The sequence below is a fragment of the Chrysemys picta genome, chromosome 7 (genome assembly GCF_011386835.1).
Source record: "Chrysemys picta bellii isolate R12L10 chromosome 7, ASM1138683v2, whole genome shotgun sequence".
NCBI lineage: Eukaryota > Metazoa > Chordata > Testudines > Emydidae > Chrysemys > Chrysemys picta.
Window position 1 is genome coordinate 125,852,810 of NC_088797.1, and position 17,067 is coordinate 125,869,876.

Consider the following 17,067-nt stretch of genomic DNA (forward strand, 5'->3'; position numbering starts at 1 on the left):
GCCCTCCAGTGACGCCCCCCATGCCTAGGGGGTGCTGTGCTGCAGGGGGGAGTCAGTAGGGGGCCCTCTGCCCTCCCAATGAGTACTGACCCCTGATGTGTAGGGGGCTGCAGCCTTTTGAACAAGGCAAAGATCCAGTGGCATTTTGCCCGAGACCCACATGCTGACCCTGCCCCTAAATGCTCCCTGCCCGGTGCTGCTTCCACTGGGTCTGGGATTCCGCTGCCCCCTGGTTTGCTCCCGAGGGGTACAGCTCAGCCCCACCCGATGGTGTTTCCAGGCCAGCCCCTGGCCCCGATGTGGCAAAGTGGGGCCGTCCTGATGCCGTGGGGCTGTGACATCCGTCTTGGTGGGGCAAGGCCACTGGGGCAGCAGGGCAGCTTTGTACAGCACCTGGCACAATGGGGTCAGCCTGGTACATAACTGGGGGGTGGGGCTAAATGCTACCATAATATACACAAGAAATGGGTACTGACAAAATCCAGGGGGCCCCCCATCCCCATAGCAGGATCCTATGGTCTCCTGCCCCTAAAGGGCCCCCAGGGGAGCGCTGATCTGGGGGGTTAGGGGTCCCCAGCCCCATAGCAGGATCCTATGGTCTCCTGCCCCTAAAGGCCCCCCAGGGGAGCGCTGATCTGGGGGGTTAGGGGTCCCCAGCCCCATAGCAGGATCCTATGGTCTCCTGCCCCTAAAGGGCCCCCAGGGGAGGGCTAGTCTGGGGGTGGGGCGGGGCCGTCGCTGGGGCCGGGCTCCGTCTGTAGGGACCCCCCCGAGTCGGGCCCCTCCCCAGCTGCGGCTCCTTGTCGGTGCCCTCCCCGCTGGGGGGGCTCTAGGGGGGTGGAGGCGGCCGGGCGGAGCCTGGCGCTGGGGGCTCCGGCGGGGGTAGGAGCCGCCGTGCGGGGGAGCGCGGGGCGGGCGATGGGAGCGAGCGGAGCCGCCCTGGCCCGGGACGGGAGCGGAGCGCGGAGCCGGGGGGCGCCGGTGAGTGGCCGGGAGGGTCCCGGGGCCGGTGGGTCGGGGCGGTGGGGGGAGAAGTTTGGAGGGAGTTTTGGGGGGATGCTGGGGGCAGCGAGGTGAGGAGTTTGGGGGCTGTTGGGGGAAGGAATTTGGGGGAGTTGTGGGGAGATGTTGGGGGAGGAGTTTGTGGGGAGTTGTTGGGGGATGGCGGGAGGAAGGACTTTGGGGGAGTTGTGGGGGGATGGTGGGGGCAGCGTGGGGAGGAGTTTGGGGGGATGTTGGGAATGGTGGGGGAAGGAGTTTGGGGGGTTGGGGGAGGAGTTTGGGGGGAGTTGGGAGATGGCAGAGGGAAGGACTTTGGGGCAGTTGTGGGGGGAGGAGTTTGGGGGGAGTGTTGGGAGGATGCTGGAGGCAGTGGGGGAGAAGTTTGGGGGATGTTGGGGGGGGATGTTGAGGTGGGGGAAGGACTTTGGGGGAGTTCTGGGGAGATGTTGGGGCGGTGTGGGGAGGAGTTTGGGGGAGTTGTGGCTGTGGGAGGCTGGGGCATGGTGGGGTGGTGGGGTTGGGGGGCTGGTGGAATGAGTGGGGGATATAGAGGTCCAGTGTGTCAGCAGTGAATGGGGTGGGTTGTTGGGGGAAATGGGGTGAGGGTTTGGGGGATGTGTTGTGGGGGGATAGGGAGTGTTGGGGGTGGTTGGGTTTGGGGCCATAGAGGGGTGAGGTGAGGAGGTGGGAGGTGAGTTGTGGGGGCATGTTGAGGGGTGGTGGGGTTGGGGGGCCAGGATATTGGGGGTGACTGGTCTGTGGGGGGGTAGGGTGAGGAGGTGGGAGGTGAGTTGTGGGGGGATGGGGCATGTTGGGGGGCAGTGGGGTTGGAGGCTGGGATGTTGGGGTGAGGACTGTGGTGAGCGGGGTGTTTATGGGCCTTACTGGGCAGTGGGGGGGACTGTTGGGAGAAGTGGAGGGTTGTTGGGTATTTGGGGGAGGGGGCAGTAGAGGGCAGTGGGGTTGAAGGCTGGGATGTTGGGGTGAGGGGCTGAGGACTGCGTTGAGCGGGGTGTTTATGGGGGTTACCGGGCAGTGGGGGGGACTGTTGGGTATTGGGGGAGGGGGCAGTGGGGTTGAAGGCTGGGATGTTGGGGTGAGGGGCTGAGGACTGCATTGAGCGGGGTGTTTATGGGGGTTACCGGGCAGTGGGGGGGGACTGTTGGGTATTGGGGGAGGGGGCAGTGGGGGCATGGGGACGGTTCACACCACGCTGGGCACTGCCCTGCTGCCCTGATTGCTCCATGTCCCCAACCCTCAGTGGCGAGGTCCCATCCCCAGAGTGCTGGGAAAGTGTCTGGCCCCTCGCTGGGCTCAGGAGGGTGACTTACAGAGGAAGCAGCCCCTGCCCGCTCTCCCTTTGGGTTAAAAGCCGCAAGGGGCCGACCCCTTCTGTGTGACCTGGGCCAGCCAGGCCTCTCTTCCCCCAGCCCTGGCCTGCCCTTCTAGCCTGGACAGCTGCTGTGGCATATGGATCTCCGTCCTTTTGGCAAAGCGCAGGGGTGCGTGTTAGGGGAGACGTCCTCTTTCTCTGCCCCCTTCCCATAGGGCTGCTTCTCCTGTCACCTTTGCTGCCCTATGCAAACTCCTGCGGTCTAGCGTGAAAGGCGGGTCTGTGGTTAAGACACTGGATTTGGACTGCGGAGAATCTGGTCTCAGCTCCTGGTTCTCGGGCGAGTTGTTGAGGGCCGGGCTGGAGTCCTTCCATTCGCTCGGGTAGGGGTTGGATCCTCCCCTTAGCCTCTCGCTCCGTCCCTCGGTGGAATGTAACGGCCGGGCTGGAAAGCGCGTCTGCAGCGCAGTCCTCCAGAGCAGAGAGTCTCATTCCGGAGAGCATCGTCCGGAAGCTTCGTCTGGGGAGTTACGATGGGAGAACGCCAAGCGTGGGGCTGGCAGGGTGCCCGGAGAAGGCTAGGAAAAGCGTGTGTAGGGGGATGCGTCAAATGCACCCTGGTCTGGTTTTGGAGGAGCTGGCTTTCACCTCCGCTCGATGGGGAGGGCAAGCCCTCTCCTCTCCGGCTCGCTTTGGCTGCCACGAGAATGCGTGGTTATCGCTGCGCTGCAGCCAGCCCCGGATTTCGAGCCGACGCCAGCTGCGCCGTGAGCTGTTCCTTGAGCCCAGCATAATATGCCTGTTTGCGGCCGGAGCTCGAAGGTCTGAAGGGATCTGTAATGTGATTCTTGGATTGGGAAGGCTGGTGGGGGAGGGGGAAGAGCTGTGACCTGCTCATGTTGATGCCAGCTGGAAGGAGGAAAATCTCACAGTCCTTCCTCTGGCTTCATGCTTTGCTGCCCAGCAAGGACACAAGCACCCTCCTCCCCCCCCAGTTGCTGCATTAGGGCCTGATCCCACTGAGGTCACCGGAACGGTGGCCGTTAACTTCGGTGAGGCCCGTAGGGCGGGCGGTATGGGAGTGGGTAAACGTGACCGGATTCCCACGTGTGAACGTGCACATGGGATCCAAGCCACGAGCATGAGAGAGACATGCAGCGAGAGGCAGGCCTCCCCCCCCCCCCCAGTACGTTCTGATTAGCTGGGGAGGATATTTTGGTGTGACGTTGGAGCCATCGGCGTCGACTTGAAATGGCAAATGGTTTGTTATTGCAGGGCTTGTGAGCTGATCTCATCTGACTTTCTCCTGTGCAGACAAGCTTCTCCAGCGGGTTGTCATTCCTTTCTGAAGGCTGGCTGCTTTCCCCTTTTCATTTCTCCTGCCCGTGTCTCTTTCTTTCCCCCACCGCCTCCCTTCCCTCCAGCGGGGTCACGTCACTGAGGCGTGCACAGCAGCACCCCAGCTTTCGGCTTGGTTGGCAGGAGCGTGTGACGATGCCTAGAGGAAACCTCGGCCCTGCCCTGCTCCCAGTGGCATAAATTTCACTAGGGAACACGACACCCACTGTTTGGCAGCTGTTACATTAATTGCTTGTGTTGTACTTTGGACTCCAAGTCTGGCGGCTTGGGTGGGGAATTCAAACTCGGAGCAGCGGGAGGTGTAGTAGGATCAGTGCTGTGTGGGAGAACTGGCATCTCATCAGCTGTGTGGAAAACCTGAAGGTAGAAAATAGTGTGTGTGTGTGTGTGGGGGGTATGTACACGTGCGTGTGTGCATTGCTCCTATGCTTGGATTCTCCATTCTAGTATCAGCAGGGTTATGAACATTGACCAGGCACCTCTGAGCCTGAGGAATAAACCTAGTAGCCCTAGGCAGAGAAGAAAAACCAGGGGGAAAAAGCTTTCCCAAGCAGTTTCAGAGTGAACTTGACATGAGTCTTGTCAGTTTCCCTTCTGCCTTGGCCTTCTGAATAGCTGTTGTGATACTGACCAGAGTCTTGTGAGTTTCACACTGCTGCTGCTTCAGAAACTTCTGAGCAGCTGCAGAGGAGAGCTGTCTGTCTGCAGACTCAGGGTTCATCAGGATGCTTGGAAGGCTTTCTTTGCAGCCATAAGGGATAGAAACTCACTCACAGGTTCCAAATTCATTCACACAGCACACATTAAAATCTGACTAACCGATAGGTCTCAAAATGCAACAAGGAATCATCGCTGACCGGGTCCGTTTCCGCTGGAGTCCTGCAGGGGTTATTTCTTGGTCCTTCGCTATTTAACATCTTTATCAATGAGTTGAGAGAGCACATACAATCATCACTGATAAAGTTTGCAGATGACACAAAACTTGGGTGAGTGGTAAATAATGAAGTGGACAGGTCACTGATTCAGAGCGTGCGATCTGGATCGCTTGGGAAAGTGGGCGCAAGGAAACAGTTTGCATTTTAACGTAGCTCGATGTAACTATCCATCTGGGGACAAAGAATGCTGACCATACTTATAGGGTGGGAGATTCTATCTGGGGAAGCAGTGACTCTGAAAAAGATTTTGGGCCGTGGTGAGTAATCAGCTGAATGAATGTGATCCTGGGATGCACAAACAGGTAGGGTGACCAGATGTCCTGATTTTATAGGGACAGTCCCAATATTTGGGGCTTTTTCATATATAGGCCCTTATTCCCCCCCCCCCTCCCCCGTCCCGATTTTTCACACTTGCTATCTGGTCACCCTACAAACAGGGGAAGCTCGAGAAGGAGCAGAGAGGTTGTTTTACCTCCGTACTTGGCACTGGTGCGACCGCTGCTGGGATCCTGTGCCCAGTTCTGGTGCCCGCAGTTCAAGAAGGATGTTGATCAGTTGGAGAGGGGTCAGGGAAGAGTCATGGGAAGGGTTAGAAAACCTGCCTGATAACGACAGACCTAAGGAGCTCAATCTATGTAACTTAACAAAGAGAAGGCGAAGGGGTGATTTGATTACAGTCTATAAAGTACCGACACGGGGAAGAAATCTCTAATCTGGCTCTGCAACCTAGCAGAGAAAGGTATAAAACGTTCCGGCGGCTGAATGTTGTAGCTAGACAAATTCCGACTGGAAATAAGATGGATGTTTTGAACGGTGAGCGTGAGTAACCATTGGAGCAGTTTACCAAGGGTAGACATGAGTTCCCTCTCACTCCCCATTTTTAAACCAAGAGTTTTCTAAAAGATCTGCTGTAGGAGTTATGTGGGGGCAGATCTCTGGCCTCTGCTACACAGGGGGTCAGACTAGAGCATCACAATGGTTGCTTCTGGCCTTGGAATCTATACAGTTCTACCGAGATTGATGGTGTCCCCCCCGCCCCATTCTAACTTTCAAGATGTCCCGTGACACTGGTGTACTTGTGTATACTGAGGAAAGATGGAAACTATAATCACCCTTCACCATCGCACGGCCCCATAAGGCGGTTGCTTAAGAGGGAGGACATCTGTTGTGATCCCCCGAGGGGGAATGACTGTGGAGCAAGTTACAAAACAGCATTTCTGCAGAGGCCACGGGGGCGCTGGGACAGAAGCGCCAGTGAAAGTACATGCCCTTCTAATCCATTTACCCACATGCTGGCAGTTCCCGCTTCCAGGCAGAGGAAGTAACAATGAACGCAGAGCAATGAAAGTTAATCTGCGTGCAGCGGGGAAGGAAGAGCCGGACGGCCACGGGTCTGGCATCTTCTCCTGGGTGTCTGGCAGTGTCTGCACGGTGCTGGGCTGCTGGGTGTCTCAGGCTAAGCAGGGGTGGGTCTGGTCAGTACTTGGACGGCAAATCGCCAAACAAAACCCAAGTTCTGGAGGAAGTGAAGTTGCTTATTTCCTAGGAGGTGCCGTCCTCTCTCGCTCTCTCCATCCCCCACCATGGTGCTGCGCTGCCGGGTCTTTCAAAAGAAATGTCATTCCAATTAAAGGTCTCCTGTCCCTTTCCCCAAGAGCGATTACAGGCGTCTAACCTAAAATTCCCTATGGAATTTCAACTGGACCGGGGGATCCCTTTTCACTTCCTCATCTAAACAGTCCCCTCGCGTTGCTGTGTGACATTACACGACCCAGAGGTGGCTGCATTTTGGTGGCAGGCACAATAATTCCTGCCTACGTTGTTCATGTCTAGTGAGCTGTGAAGCTTTGGGATGTCCCACGCTCTGGTTTTGGTTAAAAATGAGGCCAGAGAGGCGTACTTGGGAAGGGCTTTGCGGGTCGGCTTCCCCCACGTGCCCATTTCAGGCAATGGCCCAGCTCAGTGGTTTGAGCATTGGCCTGCTAAACCCAGGGTTGTGAGTTCAATCCTTGAGGGGGCCACTTAAGGATCTGGGGCAAAATCAGTACTTGATCCTGCTAGTGAAGGCAGGGGGCTGGACTCGATGACCTTTCAAGGTCCCTTCCAGTTCTAGGAGATAGGATATCTCCATAAATTTAAAAAAAAAAATTTCAGTGGCCCTAACCCCCCGATGGCTCCATTGGCAACTTCTCAGGAGCCAGAGGGCGAGTCCTAAACACTGCCCCAGTCATAGCCCCCCCCGCCTGAATGCAGCTATTGTTATTTGTCTGGTGGTGGTCCCGGGAGCAGGACCCGTCTGCGCTAGATGCTGTACAAACAGCACAAAAGACAATCCCTGCCCCCGAAAGCTCAGCTTGGAGGTCCCGACTCCTGATCCCAGGGGAGACCGGTCACATCACGATGGAGAAGCGTGCTCGGGGTTTTACAGCCGGGGGTGTGCCCATAACAGAGGAGGGCAGCTACGGGCCGCGTGCCAGCGGGATGCCCGCAGGCTGTCCCCAGCAGAGTGAAACAAACCTTGACTCGGGCACGCTGGTTTCTAACTGATCCGTGCCCGTGCCTAGGACGGTGGCAAATGAAGCGATCGCTTTCCCCTGGCAGAGGCGGGGGGTGGATTGGTGAGGACACATGGGGCAGGAGTTGGAAGTGATATCCAGGGGAACTAGCTTGAAATATTTACGCTTTCTGGTGGAAAAACCAGCTCTCCCCTGCTTTGCTAGAGTCCTGGGTCCCCAGCCTCTTCTGTGTAAATGCATCGGCTGTCCAGCCCTGCTAGCCTCCGTGAGCATATTCATGCTTGTGATTTATTCACAATAGGTTTAAACTGTCCCTTCTGCCCAGGCCTGTATGTCCCCCCCCCCTACGATCCGTGGAGACGCTGCCATGGGTCTCACTAACCTGGCCCAAGTGTATTTCTCTGCCAGGTTGTTGAGTGGAGCAGCCGTTCCCCGGAGCTTTATTTCTCCTCGGCGGTTAGTCCCTTAGCGTCTCAATTAACCCTCCCATTGTAGTGGTTCAGCTACGCCTTGGGGGGGACCCACTGCCTTTCCTTTTCAACCTGCCCCTGTGGGCAGGCATGTCTGTGTGGGCGGGGCCTCTCTGCAGAAGGGGGTGTGGCTTTTCAGAGGGCGGAGCCTGGCTGCTGAAAGTGCCACTTAGCCAAGCGGGTGATGGAAACCCCCCAAGTTGATCAGCTCATCTGCTTTTCTTTTGGGGTTTTCTCCTGAATGTAAATAGCTGCTCGGCAGAGCTCCCGGGGAGAGAGAGATGCCGCGGGGCTGAGCTCACCGCCACAAGGGCTTGACTGTGGGTGTGATCAAGGGGAAGAGGTGCCAAGAGACTTGAATGGCGTTGGGTGACTTGATGTGACCCCGGGGTGACTGGCGGCTCGTCTAATTTCTGGGTGTGTTTCTGGCCCACGGGGTGCTGGGCCTGGGGCCTGGCTGTCTGAGGTGCTGGAGGGGAGCTCCAGGGGCCCATGAGACAGGGTTTGAAATCAAATCCTGCCTCTCCCCCGGCCCGGCAGAACGGCCCTGGCTGTGCCCCCCTGCTGTGGGGTGGGGGGCAGGGCCAGTCCCCGAGAGGGGGCTCCGCAGGGGGCTGTGATTGTGGGCGCCGAGGCTGGCTCCCCCCCGGCTGTGACGAGGGCAGAGCCGCCGCATCCCAGTCCCGAACGGGGACGGCCCCCTGTGCGCACCCCGCTGCATGTCTGGGGGGGCCTTCCCCCCGCCTTCCAGCCCCACCCCGGGGCCCTGCTGCCAGGGAGGAAGATCCGCTGCCTGGGGAGCTGCTGGGAGACTGGCACAGGGGACCCACCAGCTCCTGGCACCCGAGGCCCTTCCCTGCGGGTCCCTCTGCGGCGGGCGGCACAGCTGGGTCATTCTGTCCCTTGGGCCGTACGAGAGCCGGCCCTGGGCCACGAGCTAAACAGATGAGAAAGGGGAGCTGGACCTAGACCCCCCTCTCCTGGGCCCCGAGCTGCACCCTGGTCTCCCAGGCCACGCTGCCCTGCACGCTTCTGTCGGGGTCCCCAAGCTGAGGAGGGGGCCCCGGGCCAGCCTGAGCCGCGCTCACATTCTGGGCTGTTGATTGCACAGTGCCAGGCAATGCCCTGCTGCCAGACCAACCTGGAGCCCGTCTGTGTCCCTGGCCGGCCTGGGCGATGCCCTGCTGCCAGACCAACCCGGAGCCCGTCTGTGTCCCTGGCCGGCCTGGGCAATGCCCTGCTGCCAGACCAACCCGGAGCCCGTCTGTGTCCCTGGCCGGCCTGGGCAATGCCCTGCTGCTAGACCAACCTGGAGCCCGTCTGTGTCCCCGCCCAGCCTGGGCGATGCCCTGCTGCCAGACCAACCCAGAGCCTGTCTGTGCCGGCCTGGGCAATGCCCTGCTGCCAGACCAACCTGGAGCCCGTCTGTGTCCCCGCCCAGCCTGGGCGATGCCCTGCTGCCAGACCAACCCAGAGCCTGTCTGTGTCCCTGGCCGGCCTGGGCGATGCCCTGCTGCCAGACCAACCCGGAGCCCGTCTGTGTCCCTGGCGGCCAGGGCGATGCCCTGCTGCCAGACCAACCCGGAGGCCGCCCGTGTCCCTGGCCGGCCTGGGCGATGCCTTGCTGCCTGCCCCTTTAAGGAGAGTTTGTTTTCCTCCACGCCCGGCAGCTATTTTCGTGCCAGAGCAGCTGAGAAGCGTGTGGGCTCCGGGGCTCCACCCGCGGCAGGAACTGAATGGGCTGCTTGCCCAGCCTTGGCTCTCGGGTACAGGAGCACCAGCAAAGCACCTTGGTCTGCCTCTGCCCTCCTCGCTCTGGCAGGGCCCAGGCGCCTTCGGCCGAGGCAGGGCAGCACCCGCGGACGCTGGGAGCTCCGGCGGAGACGCCAGCCACGCGCCAGCTGAGCAACTTGGAAGGTTGCCTCTTCAGAGCTTCTTGGAGGCTGATTGTGGGGGGCCGGGCACAGCCCTGTGCCCACTCCCTTGGCACGGGAACGGTGGGACGCTACCTTCCCCAGCAGGGAGCGGCCTGTGGGGCTGCCCCCTTGGGCAGGCGGGCGGCATCTGTGCCAGGTGGTTCCTGCTTTTGCAGCCTGTGCTGCCCCCTCTGCTGGTGCCCCTCTGAAATGCCGCGGGGTCCCTGTGCCACCCAGCAGCCGCCGGTCCTCACCTGCAGGCCGGGATGTGGAGGAATTGCATCCGGTCCCGAGGTGGCAGTTCTCTGCTGAGTCTTCCCAATCCACTGCAGGCCTGGCCGCTGTTGAGGGGGGGGGGCATGTTTGGGGGGCAGAAGGGTCCCGTGGGTCGGAGCACTGGCCCAGGACTCCGGAGACTGGGTTCTCTTCCTGACCTTGGGCAAGTCGCTGCACTACTCCGTGCCTCGGTTTCCCCCGCTGTAAAATGCAGATCACCGTCCCGACCGCGTCTGGAAACTGCTCTGAGATTGGCTGATAAGGGGCCGTTCGGCGAGGACGTAGGGTTATCAGACCACGTCTCTGCCCTGCAGGGTCTGGGCTCGTGACGCCTTCGCAGCCCTCTGTCAATGCGGACCGCCATTACCTCTCTTGGGGGGGGGGATTAGCCTGTGCCCCAATTTACAGATGGGGAAACCGAGGCACAGAGCAGGGCCCCAGCGTGTTGAGGCCATGCTGCGGATAATAGCCCGGGAGCGCCGGTGCTCAGAGCACTAGGCCGCGCTGCCCTTCACCGCAGCTCTGCCCTGTCAGCCCTGCCCAACCCTGCTCTTCTCGGAGGAGAAGCTGGCACTCACCCTGCCTCTTGTGCCAGGCAGCATTTCCCTGGGGCATGGCACCACAGTGCCCCCGGCAACCCATGAGGTATTTGCCCGATGCCAACTGGGGGGGGGGAGCGCCGCCAGCCGAACAGCTGGGGGCTGGGGTCTCCCCTCCACGCGCTGCCCATGCCTGGCCCTGCTTGGCGGGCGCAGCCTGCGTGGGTGGGGGCTGCTGGCGTTTGCAGCCCCTCCCCCAGCCTGGGGCCGCAGTTGCTGAAGGTTTTGCTTGAGGAGCTCCTGGGTGGGGTGGAAAATCGGGGTGGGCGGGACAGCGACCGGCCTGGGAGAAACTAGCAGCCCTTTGTCCCAGGGCCTGACCTCAGTGGCAATTCAACCCACGTAATGCTCTGGAAACAAACAGCCGGGGCTCCCGCGGGGTGGGCCTGGCTCCCTAGCTGGGGTGGTGGAGGAAGGAGCGGGCGTCTTTCCTGGCAGGGGTCCCTGCAGCCACGGGACAAAGCGACCGGCTGAGCAACGCTCTTGCCGGGCCTGATCCCCAGCCCCACTTGGGCTCCTGGTGCCGTCAGTGGGGCAGGCCTGGGGGTCGGTGTGTGGCAGGTGGGGAGACGGGAACCCTGTTCTAATGAGTGCGGCTGGCGACTGACCGGGCACAACTGGGCTGGGGCTCCTGTGAGATGCTCTGTGTCTTCCTCCTCCTCCCCCGCCTGCCGCCAGGGCTCACCCCACAGCTAATCCCCAGCTGCCAGCGAGAGGCACGTGCTTCCCACGGGTACCCCAGAATCCTGGCCTGCCCCTAGCCCCCTGCCCCTCTAGATGGGCCCTCCAGCGGGCGCTGCTCCAAACGGATCAGTCAGCTGGTGCCCAGGTGCCCGGCTGGGTGGGCATGGGGCACGGTGGCTGTGTGGGGCCAGAGCTTCTTGGAGGCTGATTGTGGGGGGCCGGGCACAGCCCTGTGCCCACTCCCTTGGCACGTTTCCTTGGCACAGCACAGCTGGGAGCACCGGCCAGCAGGATGTTCGCTGACCCCCTTGAGGCTGGCTGGGGACACTCTGGAGTTGTCTCAAGCTGGGGATCGGGGTGGAAAGGCACAACAGGGGGAACCCCTGCCCCAGAGCTGTCTGGGGGCCATCAGGATTCCTGGGTTCTAATCCCGGCCCTGCCATTGCCTCCCTCTGGGGCACCTCCCAGCTCTGTGCCTCGGTTTCCCCAGCTGTAGCCTGGAGGGGATTGGGAGGATGGGGAGGTTAGTGCTTGTGGTGGCGACGGGGCTAGGGAAGGGTTAAGTGCTGGACAGCACCAGACGGGACCCAAGGCCCTCCATCCGTGGGGTGAGGTACATGCCTGCAGCTCCGTCGTGCCCTGGGGTCATGACGGGTGAGGGGGGCTGATCTCACCCTACCCCATAGTCTGTGGGGCAGCATGGACAGTGGGCACAAAGCTGGGAGGAGGGTGGGACTAGGTGGCTGGTGCTACCCGGCGGTGGGGCTGTTTGCTCCCGGATCCCAGGGCTGTGGCCCGTGCAGGGTGGTCCGTGCAGGCCGAGCACTGGCTCCTGGTGAAATCGACACGCCCCTGTTCCATGCAGCGCTAGCGGGCCCAGCCGAGGGCTGAACGATAGCGGGACCCAGCGGGCCGGGGCTGAGACGAGTTTGCCGAGCAGCAGGGGAGCAGTTCAGACTGGCCCCTACCAGCAGACAGGTCGGGGCTGGACCCCAGACCCCTGCTGAGCCCTGTGTGCCTGGAGCAAGGGGAGACGCCGAACTGTCCCAGAAATCGGCTGGAAATGCGGGTGCTCAGTGCTGGCTGCCTTGTGAGCGTGATTCAACAGGGAGCGCTCTTCCCTCCAAGGGTGTGAGCCTGGGTGGCCCTGTTCCCATGGCAGCTCTGAGCTGCCCCCGCCCAGTACCGAACGCACGGGGCAGGGACTTTGCGTCCTCTCCTGCTCTGTTAAGCAACATTGCGGTGGGCTGTTAAACAGCTGCTGTGCTCCGCTCCAGAGGTGGCTGCATTCCAGTGGCGGGTGCTGTAGTCACTTGTAAAGGGTCTCTGGGGTGGAAGGAGGCCGGAGAAACGCTGGGCCAGTTGGGGTTTGACGAGATGCCTCAGAGGAGGTTTGCTCGGGCCCAGACGGCGCAGGGCCTGTAGGACACAGAGCTACAGGGTTTGTCAGCCGGCACCGGCGAGGTGCCAGGAACAGCTGCTGGCGAGTCATGTGGCCGCCCCAGGCTCGGGGCTGCTGGTTAAAGAAGCAAAGATCAAATGAAGGCCCGGGCCACGGCTGCCCGAGCGGCACTCCCTGGGCGCGTGATGTGGAGGGTGGGGAGAGGGCCGGGGGCTTGGCATGAAGGGTAGATCCCTCCCTCCCAGAGCCAGCGTGTGGCCAGGCACCCCCGTCACTCCCACAGGGGTCGGGAGCCAGTATCACTGCCAGTGAACTGGTGAAAGAGGGTAGGGTGGTGGGGGCTGGGCACCTCCCCCCACAACGCTGCTGGTGCCCCTCACTCCCGACCCGCAGCCCCCTGCTAGCCCAGCCCTGGGCTTTCTCCTCCCAATTCTGCTGGTGCCCCTCACTCCCGACCCGCAGCCCCCTGCTAGCCTAGCCCTGGGCTTTCTCCTCCCAATTCTGCTGGTGCCCCTCACTCCCGACCCGCAGCCCCCTGCTAGCCCAGCCCTGGGCTTTCTCCTCCCAATTCTGCTGGTGCCCCTCACTCCCGACCCGCAGCCCCCTGCTAGCCTAGCCCTGGGCTTTCTCCTCCCAATTCTGCTGGTGCCCCTCACTCCCGACCCGCAGCCCCCTGCTAGCCCAGCCCTGGGCTTTCTCCTCCCAATTCTGCTGGTGCCCCTCACTCCCGACCCGCAGCCCCCTGCTAGCCTAGCCCTGGGCTCTGACACCTCACTCCCCCCAATGCAGCTCCTTGTCCCTTGTGATCCTACCCAGAATTTGCACCCAGGTCTGTGCTGGGTAGAACAAGGTTCTGGGCTGGATGGGCGAGTGGTCATCCCCAGGGGGCCAGTCTCCCCCCATCCTCAGGGCCCTTCCTGCCCCCTCACTGCAATGGGCCGACTGGCGGAGTGCCGAGGTGTGGGGGGTGCCAGGGTCATTGGGCTGCAGGAGTGGGGGTGTCGGGGTGTCGTGGCCCCACGGGTGTGAATAGAGCGTGTGCGGGGCCCTGGTGCTGCAGGCCCTGGGGTGGGGCCGCACCAGGTGTGGGTTGTGATACTGCCTCTTATGGGGGAGCCGTTGCAAGCAGTGGAGAGGTCGCTGGGGGCCTCCATTTCTGTGCCCGGGGTGGTTTGCGCTGCCCCCAGGAGCTGCGGGTGGGCGCTCAGGGTGGCGGGTCGCTTTAGTCTCCATTCTGCTGGGAGGAGGAGGGGAAGGGCCTGTGGCCTGCCCCAGTGTCCCCGTCACGGGATGCCCACAGGGGCAGCGCCTGGGGAGGGGTCCCAGCCTCAGAACCAGGGCGTGGGGGCTACAAGGGAAGGTCCCAGAGGGGGGACGCCGGGCGTGGAGTCCGGGTCTCGCTTTGGACTGGAACCTCCTGCCAGCCTCCTGCCTATTGTCCGCCCCCAAACCTTTGGGTCACCAGGGTGGGCGAGGGAGGCAGTGTGTTGGGGGAAGGCCCAGGGCATGGGGGGGTCTGGATCCAGCAGCTGGACGTCCCTCTGCCCCACCCCGCCCCGCCCCGCCACCAGTTTGAGTCCAGCCTGGGTTGACTGGGACTAGAAGTTGTTCTGGTCAATGGCCAGTCCGTCTGCCTATCCAGGTCCTCGTCTGGGCCTCACACGCACTGCTGGGTCTGTCCTCCCGGCATGCCCTGATTCTGATCCCAGTTCTACAGGGGGAAACCGGGGCACGTGTAGGGCAGGGTCACAAGGAGTGTGGCAGAACTAGGGATTGAACCTAGCCTGCTGCCTTAGGTCAAGCCCATCCTTCCTGAGTGCAGCGAGTGGACAGGCCTCAGCCCTGGTCCTCACGGGCTGGCGGTCACCGGACCCAACCATGGCTGGGTGTCTGGCAGCTTGGTGGCAAGGCCCAGGGATACCTGGGGTGAGGTTAGAGGGGGCTGTTTAGGGAGCAGCCCCTCCAGGACCTAGTGCCCCCTGGTTTGGTGCCTGGGGGAGCTCTTCCATGGGGGGCAGGAGGAAGAGGAGGGGCTCCGGCCCCACCCTGAACTGGCCATGGCAGGGTGAGTCTGCCCGGCTGCCGAAGGGCATGGGGCTCTGAGTGGTTGTGGGGTGGGGCCATGGGGCACAGGGCGGCCCACGGAGGTCTCCTAGCCAAAAAGTTTGGCCCTCGGGTCTCCGCAGATGAGGGTTGCCCCTGGGCGGGGCCGTGGCACCACGGGTACATTTCTGTCTCAGCTGGGAAGGCAGAGCCCCCACCCATGGGGCTGGGGGTGGGGAGGGGCAGGAGTTACTGGCATCTGGCTGCTGTGAGTCCGTGTCTGTCCCCCGGGGTCCGTCTGTCAGGGCGGTTCCCAAAGGGCTGTTGCCTGGCACTGTCTGCCACTGGCCCAGGGCTGAGCTAGCAGGGGCTGCGGGTCGGGAGTGAGGGGCACCGGGAGAGCTGGGGTGGGGGGGAGCCCAGGGTGGGGCTAGCAGGGGGCTGCGGGTCGGGAGTGAGGAGCACCAGCAGAACTGGGGGGGGAGCCCAGGGTTGGGGGGCAGCAGGGTGAGGGGTCTCTCATGAGCGCCCAGTCCCCCCCTGGACGAAGCTCCCTACCCTGAGCAGTGCAGCGACCGGGGTGAGCTGATCTCGTGGGTGGGCCGATGGACAAGGGGGATCCCCCCTCCCCCCCACCTTCACCCCCCTGCCGTCTGCTGGGCTGGGCCCCTCCCCACCCTGCTGCTCCAGGGCCAGGATCCCTGTGTTGCCCCCTCCCTGGGTGATTTTCTGCCCTCCCCCCGCAGGAGGCCGTTTTGCTGCCTGGGGTGACCTGGATCTGAGCTGGCCGGGGCAGGTGGGCGGCCGGCGCTGCTGGTGAGTTGGGGCTGCAGCTGTGGGGGTGGGTCTGGGGCTGCAGCCTGGCCCCAGGGCTGGTCCATTGCAGAGCGGCCAGCGGGGGCTGGTCCGTTGGCCCCAGCCCCAGTGATCCCCTGACCCGGTTCCCCTGAGGTTCCGCCCGCGCCGGTGCCTCTGGTCCAGGCTCTTTGGGATGGGAAGGGGCCTCCCCGGCCCGGTGCCTGGGTCCCATGTGGCTCCAGGGCCAGGTTAAGTAGTCGGAGCGTCTGGGCCTGGCCCACACGGGGTTAACACTGGCCGGAGGAATTCTGTGGGGTGGGGGTGGATGAGCAGCGCTGCCCCCTGCTGGACGGTGCCACACCGCCATGCGCAGCCCTGGGAGCCGAGCAGCTGGGGCTGAGTGGGAATCCCAGGGGCACAGGGACGTCCGTCTGTCTGGGAGGGGAGACGCTGGGGTCCCTGGTGGGAGGCACTGGGGTGCTGGCAGGGTGGCAGGCGCAGAGGACCTGGTGGGGGGATACTGGCAGGGTGGCAGGGGTCTGGAGGTGCAGGCAGGGTGGTGGGGTCTGGGGACCCTGATGTGGGGGGCACTGGGGCCCTGGTGGGGGGCACTGGGGGTGCTGGCGGGGTGGTGGGGCTGGGGGCCCTGGTGGGGGGGCACTGGGGGTGCTGGTGGGGTGGTGGGGCTGGGGGCCCTGGTGGAGGGGCATTGGGGGTGCAGGTGCAGAGGTGCTGGGGGGGCCCTGCATGTCCCATGTGCCTCTGGCCCGTGTGGCTCCTCTCCCTGCGCGTGGGTGGATTGATTGGAGGTGGCAGCGAGGCACCGGGCTCTGTGCTGCCAGACCCGTGCCAGCTGCATCCCTGGCTGCGGGCACTTCACAGCCGCTGTGCAGCGTGAGAGCAGGCAGCCGACTGGGCGGGCGAGGGGGCGCGGTGGTCTGACCCCTCAGCTGGCGCGTGTCACACGACTGGCTCATGGCATGGGCTGAGGGGTGGGGGATGTGTGTGCCCAGTTAGGGATGTGTTCAGGGCCTAGGACAGGCGTCGTGGGGGGGGTTGTGAAATCCCCCCCTCAGTCCCAGTGCCAGCCTACAGCCCCCCCTTCACTCCTGCACCAGAGCATCCATCCCCCATTGACCCGGCCCCCCCGCCCCTGCCCCCACTGGTCGTCCCGCCCCATTAACAGCCCCACTCTTCTCCTGCACCCGGGGGGCTCCCTGGCCCAGGCCTGGCGGCTCTCAGGGAAGGGATTGGGGGGTGAGCAGGGTCCCCAGCCCTGCCTGTGAGTGGGGCCAGCCAGGTGGGAGCTGGCCACGCTGTCAGGGCCGATTCCCACCCAGCTCCGCTGCGTGTCGAGGCAGCCGGGTCATGGGGCATCTCCTGGGGGTGTGGGGGCAGGAGGCACAGGTCACTGCCCCCCTGAGCTCCAGTGTGGGGGCCGGGGTCCAAGCAGCCAGGCTGCACGCACACCTGATCAGAGCCGAGAGAGCAAAAGAGAGCTAGCGCTCCTCACTCCCGACCCGCAGCCCCTGCTAGCCTAGCCAGCTGAGGGGGGCCCGTCCGGCCAGGCTGTTGGTCTGGGACTGTGGTCTGGGCTCTGGAGAGCTGCTGAGTCCTGGGAGGGTCCCTTGCCAGGCAGGGTGTAGGGCTCTGGCAGGCAGGCGAAGGGCAGCCGGAATAACATTATAATCTCCCTGTGCTGGGCATCACGGCCAGGGATAGGGCTGGTATCCT

General features: G+C 62.9%; 1 protein-coding gene across 3 annotated transcripts in view; it reads left to right on the top strand.

Annotated features, from left to right (window-relative positions):
- Positions 1-825: 825 nt before the first annotated feature.
- The window catches only part of LZTS2 (leucine zipper tumor suppressor 2), a 41,940-nt gene continuing 25,698 nt past the window's right edge, over positions 826-17,067 (top strand). Inside the window, exons 1-2 of one of the 3 annotated variants that reach the window (XM_042845202.2) lie at positions 843-981; positions 15,282-15,351. The gene's annotated coding sequence lies outside the window, so the exon portion shown is untranslated. Of the gene's footprint in view, positions 982-2,200; positions 3,158-15,281; positions 15,352-17,067 lie in introns of those variants that run through there. The other 2 variants (XM_005303522.4, XM_065552657.1) reach the window with 2 other exon arrangements.